Genomic DNA, 25,227 nt, shown 5'->3' with positions numbered 1-25,227 from the left:
GCTGCTTCCCTCTATACTGTCTCCTTTTTGCCATCAGAGCAAGGTCATTGCTCTGTGATTTCAAATTTTGTCGTCGCTCTTCTTCCTGCATCAGTATCCCTGTCAACTCTTCAAATGAAGGGGCTTTCTCCCTTGCTGACAGCCTTGTGATAAACGTCTGGTAATCATCAGTCATTCTGTTTAACGTGATCGTGACCAGATGTGAATCGGAAACTTTCTCTCCGATATCTCCCAATCTGTTCTTCAGGTCTTTGACTCTAGCAAAGAATCCAGCAGCGGACTCATTCTCCTCCATCTTCAATGCAAACAGCTTGCCTTTGAGTGACAAGACACAGTTTGTATTCTACGTCTGATATAGGTTTTTGATCATCGTCCAAATGTCAGTGGTCGATTTAAAATATCTAATATGTGGGGTAACATTGTCCTTGACGGACATCTTCAATATGACCTTTGCTTTTGTCTCCCTTTTATTCCAATCTTGTTCTTGTGTGGCTGATCCTGATCTCAACTCATTTCCTGTAACGATCAACCACGCATTTGCACTTTCAAGTAAAGTCTGCATCTTGAATTTCCAGTTGGTGAAATTCGATCCATCGAGTTTGCTAGACTTGTGGAGATACGATTCTATACGGTTATTCATATTGGATTGATAAAATTTCTGATCCTCTGATGAATAAATCTATCCAACTGTACACTTTTAGGATACACTAAAAAAAAAATCACCACATACCAGATCCGAACCTCTGTTTTGCTGAAAAAAATTTGTATCTTCAATGAGCCACCACCGGGCAAGTCCGATCTGCTGCCACCAAACAGATCCGGAACTCCAATGCACCACCATCGGGCAAGTCTGATCTGTTGCCACCGAGTATATCAGGAACTCCAATGCACCACCACCGGGCAATTACGATCTGCTACCACCGAGTAGATCAGGAACTCCAATGCGCCACCACCAGGAAAATTCGATCTGCTGCCACCGAGTAGATCAGGAACTCCAAGCACCACCGGGAAAATCCGATCTGCTGCCACAAAGTAGATCAGAAATTTCAAAGTGCCACCACCGGGCAAGGCCGATCTGCAAAAAATTGCAGATTTTCCAAAGAGAAAGAGGCTAGCGCTTCTCGACGGCGAAATACCCACGCAGAAAACGAAATCGATGCGTCTCTCGAAATTGGTGCAATTAAGGCTTGATTTTCCATGCCAATAGCACTTTCGGGCACGCTGGTGTGACTATAGCTCTCAAAACTGTGCCAAATGGCACGACTGTTTCTTAATAAATCGTGCCAACCCTTCGTTCCACTCAAAAATGGCGCGACTGTTCGCGATGAAACCACGCCAACCCTATTTTCCGCTCAGAGATGATCAGTCATCTGAGACCTGTCTTCAGGTGTTACTGCAGTCCACCTGATTCTACGAATGCTTCTGTACACTCCACCGCCACTATAGTTCTGTAATCAATGATGCATCCTAAAAAAAAAAAATTAAGGCTATCCCTACTCTGTGCTCTGATACCAAGATAAAAATCAGACTTGAATTGAAAAAGAAGGAGTTGCAGCTCACAGGTGAGTACTACACTTGGAGACTGCACTCAAACAAAGAGAACTCTCTCCGTACACTCTACATTCATCAAATGAGCAATTACATCATTAAGTACTGTTAGCACCTAAATCTGCCCTAGGCTGAAGGAAGGCAAAATTCAAGGTAACCACAAACCACGCTCAGTCTGGTAGCTAACCCTACTAGAATAGGAGAGGGCTCTCTCTGAGTCATGCTCAGTGAATAGATAAGCAAAAATGGTCTGAGATGACTTATGGTGAAATATTGATCTTAGGCTAGTAAGTGAATATGGATACCAAAAACAATTTTTATGAATGACTGAGCTTCTGGGATGGTATGGGACCAACGGTCAACAAAGAACAGAGAATCTAATAAAAAGGCACAGATTATTTCGTGAGGTAAGACAGGCGGAAAGTGTAGAAATTTAGTACGAAATGATGCAGAGTGGAAAGATTACTTAGGAGAGTGAAAAGGGCATAAGAACATGAATCCTTTTCAACAGAAGAATAACACTGAACATGAAATTTTCCCACAGGCAGAGCAATAAAATTGAATTCTACCTTATCTAACTCAGAAAATTTCACTGGAAATGAACATGAATTGAACTATGAAACATAACTAAATACATATGAAACATAAGAGATACATTTGCTACATTCACAACCACATGAATCTCATGAAACATAGCCGTTTCCTTTCATTAATTCTCTGTCAAAAATATACAGTGAAGAAACATAGTTTCTTTCCCACAGTCTCCCAGAAGTTACAAGCCAACCAACCATTTTCAAATGGTTTGCATACAATATATAGAATGTGCTATGAAGAGATAGAACACCCAAGGGTTGGGGAGTTACTCGAATCATTACAAAATGGAGGTGAAGAGCCAACCATCAGCTACAGGTGCAGCGTTACAAACATGAAAAATGGCTTGGGTGACCATTTGCCTTCCTTTGCCACTTGGATAGAAGCCAATCTGGAGAGAAAATACTTTAAATGCTGCCTTAGGTGCCAAGAAACTAAAATGTAGATGAGTGCGCCCGCTTGGAGAAGTTGCGAATCGAAATTTCGCAAAACAGAGGCAAATTTGGCATTTTTTCCTGTGTGCACCGCACCATTTTCTCTGTGCGTTGCGCTACTTTGGGGCCTATTTTGAGGCACTTTTAGGAGTCCAAAATGTTCCCAAGTGTGCTTGTTGGAAAGCTTGTCCTCTCTACTTTCTAACCCAACTAGAATTTCTGAATTTGGTGCTCATTTGCCCCTCCAAATCTTCATTCTCCCAAGACTGCTTCCTGTGTGTCAAAATAGGGGCAGAGAGGTCATTTTTTGGGTGTTTTTGACCTCTTGGAGACTCAGATCTTGCCCAAACTTATTTTCAAGCACCAATAGTCGTGATTTTTCATGCTAAATCCAAAAATACTAACCATTCTTCATTTGGAGCTCCCAATTTTTATCGTCGCGCCACTGGGAGAAAAAACCTGTGTTTTGCCCAAAAATTTGTCATGTAACCAAAATTTCCCCAAATTCCTTGAAATTTGGGTTGGAGGTCCTCTATGGGGTGCTATGTTATGCCAAAGAACCCTCAGCCAAGATTCAAAGCCGATCTTTCTCTTTTTCCTCTTTGGCCTCTCTTGTTGCTTTGCTCAATTTTGCCTTCAAGCTCTTTATCCGAGCCTTTGCACTCATGTTTCGCACCCTGTAATGGAAAGCCATGTGTCTCAGTAAAGCAAGGTCCTTGTTGGCCTTGTCCAGTAGCCTCTCCAAGTGCATGTTGACTCTCTCGAGATTGGCCTCCCGATCCTCATTGATTTCTTGCTCCAATGATCTGAGCTCAACTCTTCTCCTTTGTGCAGCTTGGCGATGCTCATGAATGTTTTGCAGCTCCATAATCACCTGCTGATCCTCTAGCTATTTGTTTCTCTACTCCAGGTACTTCATGTTCCACTTGGCCCTCTCCAAGTCAAGGGATAAGGCCTCAATCTCTGATTGCTGCTCCTGGATGATCTCTCTAAGCTCTGCATTTGTTGGTTCTGTATCTGTCTCATCATCATGAAGGAGAACGAATTCGGTCTCTCGTTCACCTGATGGCCCTTCATCCTGCACTGGCTCCTTACCTCTGCCCTGCTCCTGTGATGCTGATGTCGGAAGCGAGGCCCCTTCCACCCCGGGTGGAGATAACACTCGCTTTGCCGCTGCAAACAAATGTCTACTGCCTCTCTGATAGGTGATGAATACTGGCATAGTAGCGGTCTCGTGGCACTCATACTGATGTGAAGGACCACCTATCTCATGCTCTGCCTCTGATACTACCTGTGGAGTGCTGAAGAAGTCACAAGAGATGAAGTCCTTCCAAGCAATGCCCTGCAATCCCAACTGATGATCCACCAAAATCCGGATAAGAGCAAAGTGATAAACACTGTTGAGCTGCTACTGAGGGGTCTTATGTTGCATGAAATTTTTCATCCTCTCTATATCCCCACAAATGAAAAATGGGAGGTTCATCATCCGCACCCTGGTAAAGTGCATGAGCAACCAAATGTGATAGGAATATAGGCGAGAAAACCTCCCCTCACAACTGAAGTATTTCATGAGCGGAGCATACTCATCTCTCAAAAATCTGAATGGGAAGACTCTAGTGAGCTGCCTCAAACAACTGGCTTTAATGTAAGGCTCATAATGATGCCTATCCACCTTCTTCTTCTTATGCCACTGTTCTCCAACATTTGGTATGCCTGTTGCCATTGATATAGTTTCGGGTGTCAATGTGAAAGTGACCCCAGCCAAGATAGGCTGACCTCCATGTAGGTGAAGCACAAAAAGACGAGCCAACTCATGATGAACTCTAACATTTGCCACCCTTTGACAAAATTCAAAACATGCTAGGTGCTGGAAACATGACATAGCAAGAGGGCATGCCTGCAATTCAGTGAGGATGTTTGGCTCATCCCTAACATTTTTTCCACTCATGTGATGTCTCCTGGGGGCCTGTTCTCCTGAAGCTGTATCACTGTGAGTTTCCACCTCATACTCTGATGAACCCTCAGATGCCATGACTGCTATTTATATACTGTATTTAGGCTGCCCCTTTGATGATGGTGAAGCTGGGTGTTGTTTGTGATATCTGCCACCAAGGGGAACAATGAAACAAAGGGGGTATTAGGAGGGGAGTAATGTAATGGGAATAGGGGTTATAGGGGGAATTTTGTTTAGGGATATGTAAGGGGTTTTGGGTATTTTGATAGGTTAGGGTTTGGGGTTTTGACAAGGTAGGGTTTGGGGTTTTTATTGACCAATAGGAGGAGGGGAAGGGAATATGAGTTTGGTAGTGTTAGGGTAGTGATAATAGTAAGAATGTCATAGGGGGATAAGGGAAAGTGGTAGGGCAGGGAAAATAAAGCCTTGGAAGCAATAACACAATCGCACAACCCTAGCAAAATGGTTTTTTTGGTGTCTTCTTTTGGTTGACTTTATAAATTTTTTTTGCATTCAATCACAGGCAATAAACCACCATATCTTTATCAAATTTGATGCACAAGTGAGTTTATGGAGCCTACCTTGCAATTGATGTGCATCACAAAAAATTTGAGGGCGTTTTGGCAAATTCTGAGCGCTTTGTCTCTATGTGTCGCACGCAAAACCTAGTGTGTCGCGCTCTAGGTGTGCGCCACGCCAATTATAAAAAAGCACTATGGGTGGGCTCTGTGTGCGCCGCACTCCCGCCTATGTGCGTCGCGCCCCTGAAACCTCTTTCAGACTGCTCCAAATCACGCGCTTGCACACCCACGACTTTGCAATGTTTTCCTTCTACCTTTGATTGCACAATGACTTGATTTTTGATGGAAACTTGTGTATAAAGACATTGGAGGTCATGATTTAAATTTTTCTTTTTCAAAAAACCCACTTTCTAATGTCATGTTTGACACTTTTTCACTGATTTTAAAACAACCCTGTTTTCACTTTTCCTTTGAAATTTTGGCTCAAATGATGAAATTTTTTACACTCTTTGTAGGGATTGCATGACAGGGCATCTGGCCACAGAAACCATGACTGCACTTGAAGAAATCAACTGTCGACCCTTTTTGAAAATTTTATCACTAATAACACTATTTGACTTTTCTTCAAAACAGAGTTTTGAAGAATAGTCGAAGTTTATCAATATGACGATGAAACTCTCTGAATCATTACTTTGCAAGGGCCTCACTCTAGCCTGCATGGCTTTACTGGACATTTTTAAAGACCAAACTAATTAATCCCTAGACCTAATGACAAAAAATGACTTTTATCTGTTAAAGGACCAGACCTTGACTGTCATGGATTTTAGTGATTATTGACCAAAGACCTAAGCCAGCAAGACCCAGACATGAGGGGGAATGACTAGCATGACCCTCTCCATCAGATCATGGCATGCCCCAAGCGGAATGCAGCTGAGTGAATGGAGCGGGACACCTAAAAATGAAATGCATAAAGAGTTTTGGTCTCTGACGGAGGACTGACCAGACCAACCCTAACATTGGCTCAATGGGGGATGGTAGCTCCTTAGAGGTGCCAAGAACAGCAGATCTCTGGAAGAGCTAGACAGTGCCTTCATCCATTGCGCAATGGAGTCATCATTTCGACAAACAACAGAGGACTCTAACTCATTTATGAAACTAAAATGACCAAAAAATGACTCAAAGTTGACATTGAAATGACTCAAAAACTAACTGGACAGACTGAAACCAAATTGAAATAGAAATGGTATTTACAATGACAGTGGAAGCAACATTAATAACTCAGCAGTGGTACTGCTTGAGCAGCCGACCATTTATCAGCCCTCCTCGACAATCTTCCCCGTTCATTTCCTTCAGAAGAAAGGCATTCTGACCCCTATATGCTGCAATCTTGAAGGGACCTTTCCAAAGATTCTCGAACTTGCCGTGCTTACCTTTCTCCTCGTTCCTTGCATCCCACTTCAGCACCACATCATCCAACTAAAATTTATCTACCTTTGCTTTTCTGTCATAAATTTTCTTGATCTTCTCCTGCAATTTGGATGTGTTCTTGAAAACTTCTTCTCTTGTCTGCTGCAAGTGGACCATTTGATTCAACCTTCTCTGCATGGGATCTTCTTCACTGCCGGCCTCCTGAATAAGTCTGACTACCAGGGCAACGAGAGAGGTAGGAAATATTGTATCAACTCCATAAACAAGCTCAAACAGTGACATACCAATGGATTTTTTCTGACTGATCCGATCTGCCCAAAGCGCATGGACCAACCTCTTATTCTAGCTCTTTTTATTAATTTCCAGCAGTTTCTTGATGATGTTGACCAATGATTTGTTCGAATACTCTGCCAACCCATTGCCTTGCGGATGATAGGTAGTTGAGTGACCCAAAATGATGTGATATTTATGACAAAATTCTACCATCCTTTTTTATTTGAAAGCTGCTGCATTATCGGTGATTAACTTATTCGGACAACCAAAGCGAGACAAGATGTTATTTTCAAGAAATGAAATGATTACCGTATCTGTAGCTTGTCTGGTGGGAGTTGCCTCAATCCATTTCGTGAAATAATATGTCGCTGTGAGGATCCATCTATGCTAACCGGAAGAAGCAGGATGAATTTCACCAATGAAATCCAACCCCCACTGCTGGAAAGGAGCGCTCACCTCAATAGGCTTAAGTGGAAAAGGCTATAACTTCTGTTTTCCTTCGAAAATCTAACATTTATGACAGCGCTTGACCATCTTATATACATCAGCAAACAATGTCGGCCAATAGTACCCTGCTCTCAGAATTTTATTTGTTGTTGACTTCCAAAAAAGGTGACCACCACACTCTCCTCCGTGGAAATCCTCCATGACTTTATTTGCCTCCTCTTCCCCCAAATAATTTAACAAAACGCCACTGGGATCTTTCCAATACAACGCATAATTTAGAATGCAAAACTTGGCAGCCTTCAACTTGAGTGTTCTCGCTTTGTTTCTAGTCATGCCGGGTGGTGGTGACAAATTTTTAAGCACATATATGATATTTGAATACCATGGAGACAGAGCAAACATTTCAGATACCTGAATGGATGATATTTCCTCATTCTCATCAGACATAGCAGCGATCAGATTTATGTCCAAAGCGTGCAAGTTTGATTCGGCCATTAACTTTGCCAATCCCTGTCCTTTAACCAGCTTTGTGGACTTTATTTCCACATCGTATTCCAGCAAGGCTGCAATCCATTGGCCTCGTCTTCCTTCCGGATCGGTCTGCACTAAAACATCTTTTACAGCAGCGTTAGGAACATGGGCCAAAATATGAGAATGTAGAATGTATACCCGCAAATCCTTCAATGCCTTCACTAGTGCCAGGGCTTGTTTCTCAATGATGTTGTACTTTAAGGCTGCATCTCTTATATCCCTGCTAAAGAATGCAATGGGTCTTTCATGATCATCTTTTCTGCAATAATACTACTGCCATAGTATGCTCCGAAGCAAATGAAAAAAATATGAAATCCTGAGTGTAATCCGGGCTTACTAGAACTGGAGCTGAAGAAAGAGCCAGTTTGACCAAATTGAAATATTTTACAGCCTCCTCCATCCATTTCACTTGGCTGTCTTTCTTAAGCATGTTTGTCATTTCTCTTAAGTGTTCAGCAAGATTAGGCACAAAGCGACGTAGAAAATTCATCTTACCATTGAACGACTGTATCTCTTTTTTATTCCGGGGCAGATCGATTTGCTGAATTGCTTGCACATGTGCTGGGTCAATACGAATGCCATTCTTTGAGATAATGTGCCAGAGTAATTTGCCTTCCTCCATGGAGAATAAGCTCTTCTTCAGATTCAGCGACAAACCATATTTTCTACACTTTTGAAAGACAGTTTTTAGATGGTGCATGTGTTCTTCATCAGATTTGGTAAACACTATCAAATCATCCAGGTACACCACCAAAAATACATCCTTCTCATTTGCAAAAGCCAAGTCCATTGCACGCTGAAATGTGGCACCTGCATTCTTTAAACCAAAAGGAATTTTGGCATAATGAAAGGTTCCCCATGGAGTGGTGAATGCTGTCTTGTCTCAGTCATCTTCATGGACAGAAATTTGGTTATATCCGGAATAACCATCAAGTAGTGACATACGAGATGCCCCCACTACTCGCTAAAGTATATGGTCCATTTTGGGCAGTGGATAGTTGTCCTTCAATGAAACTTTATTGAGATTTCTGAAATTAATGCATAAGCGGATCTCACCTGTCTTCTTTCGTACTGGCACCAAGTTAGAGATCCAATCTGAAAATTTGATAGGCACAATGATACCTGACTTGTACAATCTATTTACCTCTTTTTCAATAGATGGGAACAACTATGGATTTATCCTTCTCAACTTCTGTCTGAATGGTTTTTGATTGGGCTTGATGGGTATAGTGTGCTAAATTATATTGGTATCATAGGTCTTTAAGTCAGAATAATCCCAAGCAAACACATCTGCAAATGAAGTCAGCAAACTGATGTATTTGTCCTTGATCTTTGGTGGCAATGCTTTGGACAATTTTACCAACTTAGGATTAGCAACTGTTTCGATGTTGACCTCTTCTACACCCTTCTCTGTTCGCTACAATGTTGGCTTGTGGGCTACATCATCTTGATCAAAAATTTCTTCTAAAGGTATCAAGCCTTCAGGAATAACGTTATTCTCCGGCTGCAACATGTCCATTTCATTGATCTACATTTCATCTGTAGCATTCCCTTTACCATTGTTATTTTCTACATCAATTAAGGTTTCTTTGAACTTGCCTTTGTTTTGCAAAAAATCATTAATCTCCTCATCATCTTGAAACACTTGCCAATATCTCTGATTGTCTGGAATGGTTGGACGATGCTTGACATGGATTTCAAATTTATTGCTAGAATTCATTGGGATCTTCAAACTACTTGTTGCCTTGGCAAGAGCGTCAGCAATACTATTTTGTATACGAGGCACACATGTCAAGGTGTATTATGAAAATAATTTTAGGATGTCTAAAACTGCATTATGGTAGGCCCGCATCCTAGGATGCTTTGCTTGATACTCGCCTCTGACCTGCTTTATGACCAATTCAGAGTCGCCATATATCGAAATCCTCTTAGCATTCAGCTTTCTTAGAATATTTAGGCCAGCAATCAGAGCTTCATACTCAACTTCATTGTTTGAACACTCAAAGGCCAACTTGTAAGAGCATACCCATACGTTACTAGGCACTTTTTTCGGGGCGGAGAAAGGACTGCGTACCCAAATTCCAATTCTAGCGCCATCATTTCCCACTGCTCCATCAAAATCCATGGTCCACAAACCTTCTTCCTCCTCTTGTAAGTGCTGGAAATCTATTTGTTGTGCCTTGTCCGCTTGCTGTCCATTACTTTCAGCTGATTTCCCAACATTGTTTTGTTGTTCTTGTCCTTCTTTCTTTAAAATTTCTCTGAAATTTTCTGTTATTTCCGGAATATCATCTGCTTCTACTAACTGACTATCTATATCATTTAAACTATCTGAATACAAAACAAAAGACTCCAAATCTGTATGTACATAGTTAATGGGATGATTTATTGGTTTCTTCTTGCTTGTGATCATATATTTCATTTTTTGTTCCCGATATAATTTCCTCATTTGTCAAAACACTAGAATCATTGCATAGGAGAAATCTAGTTGTAGTGTCCCTTTCAATTTCGCTACCCAAGACCTGGAAAGAAGCATGCCAAACCTTGGAGGAATATCTGCTACCACCACATCCATCAAAACATTTTTCATTGGGAGTTGATCTAGACTCACAACCAAGTCTTTGATGAGTCCTATACATCTCACTCTGCTGGAATCAAATGAATAGAGATCATGGTATTGCCGGGTGATGTCTAGACCAAGCTTATCCATGATAGCCTTGGGCATGAGATTGTGAGAGGCTCCAGAATCGAACATGGCATTATGTAACACAAAATCATGCAATCTTAAACTGATGTAAAAGGGTGGCACATCACTATCAGGAGACTCACCATTCGATGCTGGCCCAAAAATCATTTCAGGTTGATCGTCTTAACCATTCACCATGTCGGACATTGGGTCCAAATTCAACATCTTAGATACTTGTCCTCTATAACTGTTGTTCTTCATTATTTTAGTCAAGGGGATGGATACTTTTAATTTGGAAATCTCATTCTCTAGATTAAAAGTGGGAATATTTTCTACCTCTTTGACTGGGATCTCTTTCCTTTCCTTTTCTTTTGATGCAACTTGCTAATGTGATTGTTCTGTTGATGGTGATTTGCTGCTCTCCGGACCAACCACCTCTTTTCCTTTCCTTTGTGTAGCTGATGAATCATTCTTTGATGCTTCAACCTCCTTCTTTTTCTGAATTGGTGTGGCAGGCACATCTCTGTTTCTAAGTGAATATTGCTGCTGCTATGCGGACAAAGCATTCATATACCCGCTCTGATACTCCTCTAATTCTTCTTGTAAAACAGTGTCACTTGCTAGAATGAAATCTGCGTCTTTGTGTGCAGCTGAACTCACCGCACACTCCTCTTCTTCGGTAATGTAAGTAGGAAGCTCATCTGGGAGTAAAGAGGTGGTTTTCTTCACCTATTACATTTCCCTCCTCATCTGACTCCGGTCCATGCACAAAATTTTGCTGCAAAGGTGTCCGTACTAGCTGTTGTGCTGTCTGCTCTTGGGCTCACTGATCTCTCTGTCTTATTCTATATTGTGGCTGCTGCTGGCCATGGAAGTTAGGATTTCTAACTTGTGGCTCAGGTTTGTCGAGCTTCACCCTTTCAAGCATTTTCTCTACCTTTTTGAGTAATTGATCCATTGAAGAAGACTCTTCCTTAACAGTGACTTTCTTTTCTGCTTTCGCTCTAGCTCTTTTGGACAGCAGATTTGCTTCAACGCTGACTGTGATTTTCTGCATGTCTTCCATTGTGGCCGATTCTCTCTCTCTTAATTGGTAGGCCATGTTAGCATCAAAACAATCCATAAATTTCATCATGGCTAGTCCCACAAGTGGCTTTAGATGATCTGGAATTTCATTATAAACTGTATTGAATCTAACACAATAATCTTGGACCGACTCACCAGCGTTTCGTTTGATTTGTTCATATTCAGCGAAAATTTGAAGGAGATTCTTTTTCACTTCCCATCGATTTAAAAATTGTCTTTGCAGTTCGGCCAAGGTAGTAATACGTGCCGCCGGCAAACCTCTGAACCATTTCCTCACTTCACCTGCAAATGTCTGCACAAAGAGTCTCATTGCCACATTCTCCTCATCAATCTCATGAAGTTCATAGAAGTCTGCCATTTTGTCCACATGTTGTTGAGAAGTAATGCTGTTAGGAGTGCCATCAAAAAATGGGATTTTGCTTTGATAATCTGTGGGCATATCATCTAGAACTTGAGGCAGAACAAGGGGTGCGAAACGGGCAGCCATCACTCTCGATGGATTTGGCCTTGGAGGTGTTGGAGGAGTGTGCACAGTTTGTAAGGGGCTAGCAATTGGAGTTTGAGGCTGTGCCGCAATATAATTATCAATTAATCGGTTAGCTCTTTCGGTTTCTAGGTCTACAAGAAATTGAGGATTGGGGACAGTATAGTCAACAACCCTTTCGGATTTAGACTCGAACAATGATATTTCAAACCGCTTGTCAAACTCAAGCTCTTCAAGATACTCAAAAATGTCAGGACATGAATGGGATTTGAACATGGGAGTTATGGTGCTTTCTTGACGAAGGAGTCTTGGAATAAAATTGGGGTTTTCGTAGATATGAGGAGGATCCGGGTCTGGATTGGCTATGGTATATCGTCTCGAAGCCAGCGTGCTATTGAGAAAAATCACAGGACACAACCAACTTACTCAGCCTATCCAATCCTAAACTTATCATCCGGAAGCTTAGAATTATTAAGAAATAAGGGGATTTAATTTCAGTTTTTGTTCCCCAGTGGAGTCGCCACTATGTTAGCACCTAAATCTGCCCTAGGCTGAAGGAAGGCAAAATTCAGGGTAACCACAAACCACGCTCAGTCTGGTAGCTAGCCCTACCTGAACAGGAGAGGGATATCTCCGAGTCACGCTCAGTGAATAGATAAGAAAAATTGGTCTGAGATGACTTACGGTGAAATATTGATATTAGGCTAGTAAGTGAATATGGATACCAGAAACAATTTTATGAATGACCAAGCTTCTGGGATGGTATGGGACCAACGGTCAGCAAAGAACAGAGAATCTAATATAAAGGCACAGATTATTTCGTGAGGCAAGACCGGCGGAAAGTGTAGCAATTTAGTTCGAAATGACACGGAGTGGAGAGATTGCTTAGGAGAGTGAAAAGGGCATAAGAACATGAATCCTTTTCAACAGAAGAATAACACTGAACATGAAATTTTCCCATAGGCAGAGCAATAAAATTGAATTCTACCTTATCTAACTCAGAAAATTTCACTGGAAATGAACATGAATTGAACTATGAAACATAACGAAATACATATGAAACATAAGAGATACATTTTCTACACTCACAACCACATGAATCTCATGAAACAGAGCCGCTGCCTTTCATTAATTCCCTATCAAAAATATACAGTGAAGAAATAGAGTTTCTTTCCCACAATCTCCCAGAAGTTACAAGCCAACCAACCATTTGCAAATGGCTTGCATACATTATATAGAATGTGCTATGAAGAGATAGAACACCCAAGGGTTGGGGAGTTACTCGAATCATTACAAAATGAAGGTGAAGAGCCAACCGTCAGCTACAGGTGCAGCGTTACAAAAATGACAAATGGCTTGGGTGACCATTTTCCTTCCTTTGCCACTTGGATAGAAGCCAATCTGGAGAGAAAATACTTTAAATGCCGCCTTAGGTGCCAAAAAACTGAAATGTAGATGATTGGGCCCACTTGGAGAAGTCGCGAATCGAAATTTCGCGAAACGAAGGCAAATTTGGCATTTCTTCCTGTGTGTGTCGCGCCATTTTCTCTGTGCGCCGCGCTACTTTGGGGCCTGTTTTGAGGCACTTGTAGGAGTCCAAAATGTGCCCAAGTGTGCTTGTTGGAAAGCCTGTCCTATCTACTTTCTAACCCAACTAGAATTTCTAAATTTGGTGCTCATTTGCCCCTCCAAATCTTCATTCTCCCAAGACTGCTTCCTGTGTGTCAAAATAGGGGCAGAGAGGTCATTTTTTGGGTGTTTTTGACCTCCTGGAGACTCAGATCTTGCCCAAACTTCTTGTACAAGCACCAGTAGTCATGATTTTTCATGCTAAATCAAAAAATGCAAACCATTCTTCATTTGGAGCTCCCAATTTTTAGCACCGTACCGCACAGGGAGAAAAAAACCTATGTTTTGCCCAAAAATTTGTCATGTGACCAAAATTTCCCCAAATTCCTTGAAATTTGGGCTGGAGGTTCTCTATGGGGTGCTATGCTGTGCTAAAGAAGCCTCAGCCAATATTCGAAGCCGATCTTTCTCTTTTGCCTCTTTTGCCTCTCTTGTTGCTTTGCTCAATTTTGCCTTCAAGCTCTTTATCCAGGCCTTTGCACTCGTGTTTTGTGCCCTGTAATGGAAGGACATGTGTCTCAGTAAAGCAAGGTCCTTGTCAGCCTTGTCCAGCAGCCTCTCCAAGTTCATGTTGACTCTCTCGAGATTGGCCTCCCGATCCTCATTGATTTCTTGCTCCAATGATGTGAGCTCAACTCTTCTCCTTTGTGTAGCTTGGCGATGCTCACAAATGTTTTGCAGCTCCATAATCGCCTGTTGATCCTCTAGCTTTTTTTTTCTCTACTCCAGGTACTTCATGTTCCACTTGGCCCTCTCTAAGTCAAGGGATAAGGCGTCAATCTCTGATTGCTGCTCTTGGATGATTTCTCCAAGCTCTGCATTTGTTGGTTTTGTATCTGTCTCATCATCATGAAGGAGAACGAATTCGGTCTCTCATTCACCTAATGGCCCTTCATCCTGCACTGGATCCTTACCTCTACCCTGCTCTTGTGATTCTGATGTTGAAAGTGAGGCCCCTTCCACCCCGGGTGGAGATAACACTCGCTTTGTCGCTGCAAACAAATGTCCGCTGCCTCTCTGATAGGTGATGAATACTAGCATAGTAGCAGTCTCATGGTGCTCATACTGATGTGAAGGACCACCTATCTCATGCTCTACCTCTGATACTACCTGTGGAGTGCTGAAGAAGTCACGGGAGATGAAGTCCTCCCAAGAAATGCCCTGCAATCCCAACTGATGATCCACCAAAATCCGGATAAGAGAAAAGTGATAAACACTGTTGAGCTGCTGCTGAGGGGTCTTATGCTGCATGAAATTTTTCATCCTCTCTATGTTCCCGCAAATGAAAAATGGGAGGTTCATCATCCGCACCCTGGTAAAGTGCATGAGCAACCTGATGTGATAGGCATATAGGCGAGAAAACCTCCCCTCACAACTGAAGTATTTCATGAGCGGAGCATACTCATCTCTCAAAAATCTGAATGGGAAGACTCTAGTGAGCTACCTCAAACAACTGGATTTAATGTAAGGCTCATAATGATGCCTATCCACCTTCTTCTTCTTATTCCACTATTCTCCAACATTTGGTATGCCTGTTGCCATTGATATAGTTTCGGGTGTCAATATGAAAGTGACCCCAGCCAAGATAGACTGACCTCCATGTAGGTGAAGCACAAAAAGACGGGCCAACTCATGATGAACTCTAACATTTGCCACCCTTTGACAAAATTCAAAACATGTTAGGTGCTGGAAACATGACATAGCAAGAGGGCATGCCTGCAATTCAGTGAGGGTGTTTGGCTCATCCCTAACATGTTTTCCACTCCTGTGATGTCTCCTGGGGGCCTGTTCTCCTGAAGCTGTATCACTGTGAGTTTCCACCTCATACTCTGATGAACCCTCAGATGCCATGACTGCTGTTTATATACTGTATTTAGGCTGCCCCTTTGATGATGGTGAAGCTGGGTGTTGTTTGTGATATCTTCCACTAAGGGGAACAATGAAACAAAGGGAGTATTAGGAGGGGAGTAATGTAATGGGAATATGGGTTATAGGGGGGAATTTTGTTTAGGGATATGTAAGGGGTTTTGGGTATTTTGATAGGTTAGGGTTTGGGGTTTTGACAAGGTAGGGTTTGGGGTTTTTATTGACCAATAGGAGGAGGGGAAAGGGAATATGAGTTTGGTAGTGTTAGGGTAGTGATAATAGGAAGAATGTCATAGGGGGATAAGGAAAAGTGGTAGGGCAGGGAAAATAAAGCCTTGGAAGCAATAACACAATTGCACAACCCTAGCAAAATGGTTTTTTTGGTGTCTTCTTGTGGTTGACTTTATGAATTTTTTTTGCATTCAATCATAGGCAATAAACCACCATATCTTTATCAAATTTGATGCACAAGTGAGTTTATGGAGCCTACCTTGCAATTGATGTGCTTCACAAAAAATCTGAGGGAGTTTTGGCAAATTCTGGGCGCTTTGTCTCTGTGCGCCACGCCAGTTATAAAAATTCACTGCGGGTGGGCTCTGTGTGCGCCACGCCCTATGTGTGCACTGTGCTCCTGCCTATGTGCGCTGCGCCCCTAAAACCTCTTCCAAACTACTCCAAATCACGCGCTTGCACACCCACGACTTTGCAATGTTTTCCTTATGCCTTTGATTACACAATGACTTTATTTTTGATGGAAACTTGTGTATAAAGACATTGGAGGTCATGATTTAAATTTTGCTTTTACAAAAAACCCACTTTCTAATGTGTCATGTTTGACACTTTTTCACTGATTTTAAAAAAACCCTGATTTTCACTTTTCCTTTGAAATTTTGGCTCAAATGATGAAATTTTCGACACTCTTTGCAGGGATTGCATGACAGGGCATCTGGCCACGGAAACCATAACTGTAATTGAAGAAATCAACTGTCGACCCTTTTTGAAAATTTTATCACTAATAACACTGTTTGACTTTTCTTCAAAACAGAGTTTTGAAGAACAGTCGAAGTTTATCAATATGATGATCAAACTCTCTGAATCATTACTTTGCAAGGGCCTCACTCTGGCCTGCATGGCTTTACTGGACATTTTTAAAGACCAAACTGATTAATCCCTAGACCTAATGACCAAAAATGACTTTTTTCCGTTAAAGGACCAGACCTTGACTGTCATGGATTTTAGTGATTATTGACCAAAGACCTAAGCCAGCAGGAGCCAGACATGAGGGGGAATGACTAGCATGGCCCTCTCTGTCAGATCATGGCATGCCCCTAGTGGAATGCAGCTGAGTGAATGGAGCAGGACACCTAAAAATGAAATGCATAAAGAGTTTTGATATCTGACGGAGGACTGACCAGACCGACCCTAACAAGTACATTACTAAAAATCAAGAAGTTGCAACCAAACTCCTAAACTCTAGGAACAAATCCTAAACTAAGGAGATACCTTACAACTTATGTCACCATTTCTCCATTAATACAAAATAATATTAATTATTTTCAACTATCCATACTAGCATTGTCTAATGCCAAAGCTAATGATAGCTGCTAGGTTTAAAGACGTCGGAACACATCTCTAGCCTAGACCTTCTAGATATGATCGCTAAATGTTAAATGCGCCTTAGGTTAATTGAATTCATTTTAAAGTTTATCTTGAGTTATGTTTAATTTTTCAGGTCTTAGCGATGCGACTCGAAAAACCTTAAATTCCACTAAATGAGACAAGACCCTTCCAATTCGATGAATTTCCTACACTAGAGATGGTAGAAACTACACAATCAAATGCAAACAACCAAGAAACCGAAAGCAAAATTATCTTTCACTACTTCACTTTTCGAGAAAATAAACTAATGAATTATGCATTCCAATTCCTAATTTCCTGATAAGCACATTTCTAACAGTCCTTTCAAAATCAAAAAGAGTTATTTTCCCTTTTTCAAATGCCAATGCAATCCTAGTCTCTAATGATGCAGGCTATTGTAGCACAATGATGCAACAAACTAGAATTTCATACTTTTCATGAAACAACGAAATAAAATTTTTGCATACAACACTTCAATGAAAAAGTTTCAAGACAATTAGCTCTTCAAGCAAATGAAAACATGAAAAGAGAGGCTCATTCAGACTAATGAAGTACCGAATTTACCAACAACAAGACAAGCAACATAATCCATGCTGGAAAAGAAACGTTTAGACAAGCAAACAAAAACTTTTCAAACTTGTGTAATGGAAGTCAAAGTCGTAAAAGGACTGCAAACGAAATGCAAGGAGTAAGTACACCTACAACTCAACTCACTGAGTTCACAAACAACTGAATGGACAACAATCTAGATGCCCTAGTGTCACTGACCACTCAATGACTCAAGAAATCAAGAAGAAAGATGATAAGCCAACAAGCAAACAAAACAAAATGAAAATCAACTTTCTAGTCAAGGAGAAAATGGTGTAAAAGGCTTACAGGGTCAAAATCATGAGAGAAAAACACACTGGCCAAGATTGGGGACAAACCCTAATCTTCACTTATAGGCATCGGTGCGACTGTTTCTCATCATATCGCACTGATCGACGCGACTGTCAGCGGATTAAGCGCATTGATCGAGGTAGCCAAGACAAAAAAAAAAAATGAAACAAGGACCAGATTTGCTACTATGAATTTCAAACTTAGGTCAGTAAGTAGGAGAAAAGAAACAAAACCAAAGGGAAAAAGTGGAATTAGAAAAGCTCACACGAAATCATGAAATCTAAGACAAACAAAAGGATTGATACATCCCCAGTATGGTCGCCAATTTGTGGTGAAGTAAAATTATAAGTGCAGACACAAACAAATTCCTCTAGACTGATAATGGGTCTAGCCACAACTTATACATTCTATGGAAGGTTTCCTTAGGTTAGAACCAATTAAGAGGGCCTACCTCTTAGTACGCTTATCCCATTTGATGATTTCCTTGCTTGCTTGTTCCAACTATCTCTCACTTCCTTCTTCAAACACCTGAAATAAGTAAACAACAACAAACAACAATCGTAATAATAGACAAATTGTAATTCAACCTACTTAACAAGTCAAGAAACATTAAGCCATGAATATGTAAGATCACAAATCATGTAGGAAATCAATTGATAGTTGCATATATATTGAATCAAGAAGAGATTACAACCATTGCCTTGACATTGTCGTTCTCCTCTAACAAGACGAAGTTCCCACACACATCTTCTAGCATTCCATGATAGCCTCAACAACAATAGTTTTAAGGCTCTTCCCTTTGGGCTTCACTCCAAACCAAATTCACACTTCTCCCTCACATAACTATAGAGCTACAACTATGAATAGCTTGTTGTTTATTCTAAACTTACTTAGTGCTAGCACACCCACATTAACACTAGCTTGTGCTTGGGAAAAAGGGAGGTTTATATAGGATGAATGGATGGGAGATGGATCCCCTTCTCATGGGAGAAGGTCTTATCCCTTCAGGTAGTTCCATCATTCTAGGGGAAATGAGCCCAAACTAATATCCTCGGCCCCATCCGGCCAAACCACTTACCACACTTCCGTTATGAAGCTTTTGGAGCTAGAATCTTTGGCTCTTTATTTAAAAAATTTCCATAAGAGGACTAGCATGACTGGAAAAAAGCTCAGTCGCTCTGGTCGGCGCTAGGGACAGTGCTAATCCCTACATATTGGTGCAAGGAAGACAAGGGCCATTAGCGCCGGTCTTGTAAATTGAGAAAAATAGAAGTTTCAGGGGAAATGGTGCAAAAGGGAAATGATCCTCTCATGAAGAGGGACATAATGTGGATTTCTTCATGAATGGAAATCATGTAGGGTTCACTGTAGAGGTCCTCCAAGATCAAGGAACGGGGAGTATAGGGATAGTGACAAAATGTTGTGTAACAGCTTGTCAAACAAATTGTCTCAATTTCCCTCATAAAGTTGCCACGTGCCCAAACCTTTCCTCTTGTTTTCCTCATTTTCCTCCAGGACGACACTATTGCTCTGCCTCTTTCTCTTAATTTTTGGATTTTCCTTTCAGGCTCACCCTGTGCAGGCTGACTTGGTAGAGTGGGACTCCCTTACTTAAATTATTCATTGGTCACGCTTTGTTATCGTGGCCTGACACTTTCCTCCCATTCCATCCCTTTGTGCGCCAAAGGGATTAGCACTGGGGTAATGTCATCAGTCTATCCTCACCAGGTGTGCTCCACCTGCTCGGTGCTTCTCGGGGCTTACAACTTGCACTGCAACTGGAACCTTCGAGGTGAACCCTCTAGGGTATGACTGTTAGGATGGCGTCATCCCTATCCTTCTCTCCCGGTGCATAACTTAATAGGAGCTCTACCAATATTTCAGGGTAACCCCATCAAGGTGAGCATGTCAAGTGTGTTCCACCCACTGCCAACTGCTCCAATGGAAACACTTTCCATTGTGAAACATGTCTCCCACATCTACCTAGATCTCTCACTTAGAGGCTCTGCTTGACTTGGCATTGATGCTAACTTTAGCTGCTCGCCAAACGTCCTCCAAAACCTCTACTAACTCTGTTATTTTGAAATTTGGGTAACCAAACTTTGACTTTCTATATCTTACGATTTAGGAGGCCATTTTCAAGCTTCCATATATCATTGGAAAGATATTTTATATTTTTGTCCAAAGCATGCTCCCCTTATCACCATAATCCATCTTTCAACAAATTTTCTCTATCATATTGATGATATGGACCTGGAAGATTCACCTCGATATGCTAATAAAACAACAACTTCCTTTCTTCCTCTTAAAGGAAGAGCTAGTGGAGGGATGCAGGAAGCATAATTCCCAATATTTGCCTCAAATATTCGTCTTGTCGTTCTCCTCTGATAAGACAAAGTTCCCACACACTTCTTCTATCATTCCATGATAGCCTCAACAACAATAGTTTTAAGGCTCTTCCCTTTGGGCTTCACTCCAAACCAAATTCACACTTCTCCCTCACACAACTAGAGAGCCACAACTATGAATAGCTTGTTGTTTATTCTAAACTTACTTAGTGCTAGCACACCCACATTAACACTAGCTTGTGCTTGGGAAAAAGGGAGGTTTATATAGGATGAATGGATGGGAGATGGATCTCCTTCTCATGGGAGAAGGTCTTATCCCTTCAGGTAGTTCCATCATTATAGGGGAAAGGAGCCCAAACTAATATCCTCGGCCCCATCCAGCCAAACCACTTACCACACTTCCGTTATGAAGCTTCTGGAGCTAGAATCTTTGGCTCTTTATTTAAAAAATTTCCATAAGAGGACTAGCATGACTAGAAAAAAGCTCTGTCGCTCTGGTCGGCGCTAGGGACAGTGCTAATCCCTACATATTGGCGCAAGGAAGACAAGGGCCATTAGCGTCGGTCTTGTAAACTGAGCAAAACAGAAGTTTCATGGGAAATGGTGCAAAAGGGAAACGATCTTCTCATGAAGAGGGACACAATGTGGATTTCTTCATGAATGGAAATCATGTAGGGTTCACTGTAGAGGTCCTCCAAGATCAAGGAACGGGGAGTATAGGGATAGTGACAAAATGTTGTGTAACAACTTGTCCATCAAATTGTCTCCATTTCCCTCATAAAGTTTCCACGTGCCCAAACCTTTCCTCTTGTTTTCCTCATTTTCCTCCAGGACGACACTATTGCTCTGCCTCTTTCTCTTAATTTTGGGCTTTTCCTTTCAGGCTCACCCTATGCAGGCTGAGTTGGCAGAGTGGGACTCCCTTGCTTAAATTATTCATTGGTCACTCTTTGTTATCATGGCCTGACACTTTCCTCCCATTCCATCCCTTTGTGCACCAAAGGGATTAGCACTGGGGTAATGTCATCAGTCTATCCTCACCAGGTGGGCTCCACCTGCTCGGTGCTTCCCGAGGCTTACAACTTGCACTGCAACTGGAACCTTCGGGGTGAACCCTCTAGGGTATGATTGTTAGGATGGTGTCATCCCTATCCTTCTCTCCCAGTGCATAACTTAATAGGAGCTCTACCAATCTTTCAGGGTAACCCCATCGAGGTGAGCATGTCAAGTGTGTTCCACCCACTGCCAACTGCTCCAATGGAAACACTTTCTGTTGTGCAACATGTCTCCCACATCTACCTAGATCTCTCACTTAGAGGCTTTGCTTGACTTGGCATTGATGCTAACTTTAGCTGCTCGCCAAACGTCCTCCAAAACCTCTACTAACTCTGTTATTTTGAAATTTGGGTAACCAAACTTTGACTTTCTCTATCTTACGATTCAGGAGGCCATTTTCAAGCTTCCATATATCATTGGAAAGATATTTTATAGTTTTTTCCAAAGCATGCTCCCCTTATCACCATAATCCATATTTCAACAAATTTTCTCTATCATATTGATGATATGGACCTGGAAGATTCACCTCGATATGCTAATAAAACAACAACTTCCTTTCTTCCTCTTAAAGGAAGAGCTAGTGGAGGGATGCAAGAAACATAACTCCCAATATTTGACTCAAACACTCAAACTATTCTCTAGGAAGTGGCTTGGTGAATATATCAACAACTTGCTCTTTGGTAGGTACATACTCCAACTTTACAATCTGAGTTGTAACCTGGTCTCTCAATAAATGATAATTGATGGGAATATGCTTTGTCTTGGAGTGAAATAATGGATTCTTTGACATGATTATTGCACTTGTGTTGTCACAAATAATGGGGATCATTGACAAAAAAACCTGTACATCTTGTAAAGTTTGATTTATCCACAGAATTTGAGTACAACAAGAAGAGTCTACAATATATTCTTCTTCATCTCTAGATAAGGAAATGGAAGCTTGATTCCTTCTCAACCATAAGACTAGACTTTCTCCAAGAAAGAAAGAACCACCACTTGTGCTCTTTTGATCATCCACATCACCTGCTCAATCAACATCAGTATAAATAGTAAATGAAAAATATTTAAGGAATTTAGACTTCTCTGATCCATAACATTGTTTAGATAATCTTCGGCAAAATCACATAACCAATCTTTTGTCAACGCGTTTCGAACCAACCAATGTGGTTCATCGTCAGGACAAGTTGAAGAACCAATCTGGCTCAGCTTGTTTAAATAGAGTGTGCAGAGATTCCAACGGCTATATTGCCAACGGCTAATTTTGACCTAATGGTCCTAGTCAAACCACTAATATTCTTGTTATATCATTAAATTAATAAATTATATCTAGTATAATAATTCATATTTATTAAATAATCTATATATATTATTATTCCAATATTATTTAAATACAAACAAATAGTATTAAATTACCATTTAGTTACATTAGGTAATTGTATATTTATTTAATGATAATTATTTAAATCTAAAGGTCCCTTGGTAAACTAGATCATCTCTATTTGTTTTTTAATAGATGAATATGCGAATAAAGATGATATATTATTCGCATATTCATCTATTAAAAAACAAATAGAGATGGTCTAGTTTACCAAGGGACCTTTAGATTTAAATAATTATCATTAAATAAATATACAATTACCTAATGTAACTAAATGGTAATTTAATACTATTTGTTTGTATTTAAATAATATTGGAATAATAATATATATAGATTATTTAATAAATGTGAATTATTATACTAGATGTAATTTATTAATTTATTGATATAACAAGAATATTAGTGGTTTGACTAGGACCATTAGGTCAAAATTAGCCGTTGGAATCTCTGCACACTCTATTTAAACAAGCTGAGCCGGATTGGTTCTTCAACTTGTCCTGACGATGAACCACACTGGTTGGTTCGAAACGCGTCGACAAAAGATTGGTTATGTGATTTTGCCGAAGATTATCTAAACAATGAAAAATATTTATCACTTGGGTACCACATTCCATAATTCATTATTGCTTTGAGATATCTGAGAATTATCTTGGCTGCAAGGAGATGACTTTGTCTAGGAGCTACTTGAAATCTTCAAACTATTGCAACAAATTGCATGATGTCTAGCCTTATAGCTGTCAAATATAAAAGGTGGCCAATGATGGATCTATATAATGTCTGGTCCACTTCTGGAGATTCATCCATTTTACAAAGCTTGCAACTTGTCACCATTGGATTGCTCACTAAAGAGCATTCTTCCATGCCAAATTTCTGTAGCACTTCCTTGAGATACATGCCTTTAGAAATAAAAATTCCTTTATGGATCTGCATTATGTATAGACCAACGAAATATGATAGCTATCCAAGCATGGACATCTCAAATTCTACCTTCATATGAGCTGCAAATTCACTATTCAGTAGATCTGAATTACTTGCAAAGATGATATAATCAACATATACTACCACCACAATGAGCCTTCCATCTTTTTATCTAACATATAGGTTGTTGTTAGCAACACCTCTTTTGAACCCACACTTGAGAAAGTAGTTGCCTGGCTTGGAATACTAAGCTCTAGGGGCTTGCTTTAGACCATACAAGTCCTTCTGAAGTATGAAAACATAATTTCAGGGTTCTTTGTCAACTAAAATCCTTCTAGTTTTTCAATGTAAACTTCCTCTTGTAGCTCTCCATTAAGAAAAACATACTTGACATCCATTTGATATATTTCGAACTTTTTTTAAAAATCATATGCCAAAAACATTCTTATTTTCTTCTAATCTAGAAACAGGAGAAAAGGCCTCATAAAAATCCAAGCCTTCTATTTGAGCATAGCCTTTGCATACCAACCTAGCCTTGTTCCTTACCACTTCTCCACAGTGATTTAATTATTTCTGAATACCCACTTTTTGCTAATGACATTCTTGTTTGTAGGTCTTGGAACAAGTTCCCAAGTTTTATTTTTCTCTATCTGTTCCAATTATTCATTCATGGATTTTATCCAATGTTGATCTTGAATGGCTTGAAAAATATCCTTTGGTACTTCCATGGATAACAAGGCAACATGTGCTTATGTATGGGCATTGAGTAGCTTCCTTCTTGTCTGCACTCCAAAATTTAATTCACTAACTATTTGATCAGTTGGGTTGTGTTTTTATACATACCTTGGGGGATCTCTAGCTTGAGGAATAAGGGGTTCTTCCTCACTTTCTTCTTTAGCTGCATCATCATTTTCATCACCAATGCTTATCGAGTCATCAACACTGGCTTTTTTGAGCTATTACACTTCTTGGTCATCATGCTCATCTACTTTCACATCTATATAATCAATGATTCTCTTGTTGAATTTATTGTAACATCTATAACCCTTGTTGTTATTTTAATAACCTAGAAAAATTCCTTCATATTCTTTGGCATCAATTTTTCCAAGTTTCTCATCATTTCTCTTAATGTAGCACATACTGCCAAAAATTCTAAAGTGTTTCACTGTTGCAGGTCTGCCACACCACAACTCATATGGAGGTTTCTCATTGTTGGGTCGAAAATGAGATTTTTGAGGATGACAATTGTTGTGTGAATAACCTCTTCCCAAAACCTCTGTTGATCATTCCTCTCGGTCATCATTGCTTTGACTAATTGCTACGCTGATAAGTTTTCTCTCTCTGCAACAACATTTTTCTGGGGAGTCTCTGCTATGGTAAACTACCTTTTGATTCCATTTGTCTTACAAAATTCATAAAACTCCTTTGAAGTGAACTCACCTCCATTCTCTGACCTAATGCTTTTGATTTTTCAATTGGTTTCATTCTTATCCATCGATTTAAATTCTTTAAACGTCTCAAAAGCGTCAAAT

Source organism: Pinus tabuliformis, chromosome 3_2 (genome assembly GCF_031772625.1).
Source record: "Pinus tabuliformis cultivar Carrire ecotype Pingquan chromosome 3_2, CPIR1, whole genome shotgun sequence".
Taxonomy (NCBI): Eukaryota; Viridiplantae; Streptophyta; class Pinopsida; order Pinales; family Pinaceae; genus Pinus; species Pinus tabuliformis.
Note: the sequence above shows the minus strand (reverse complement) of the source record.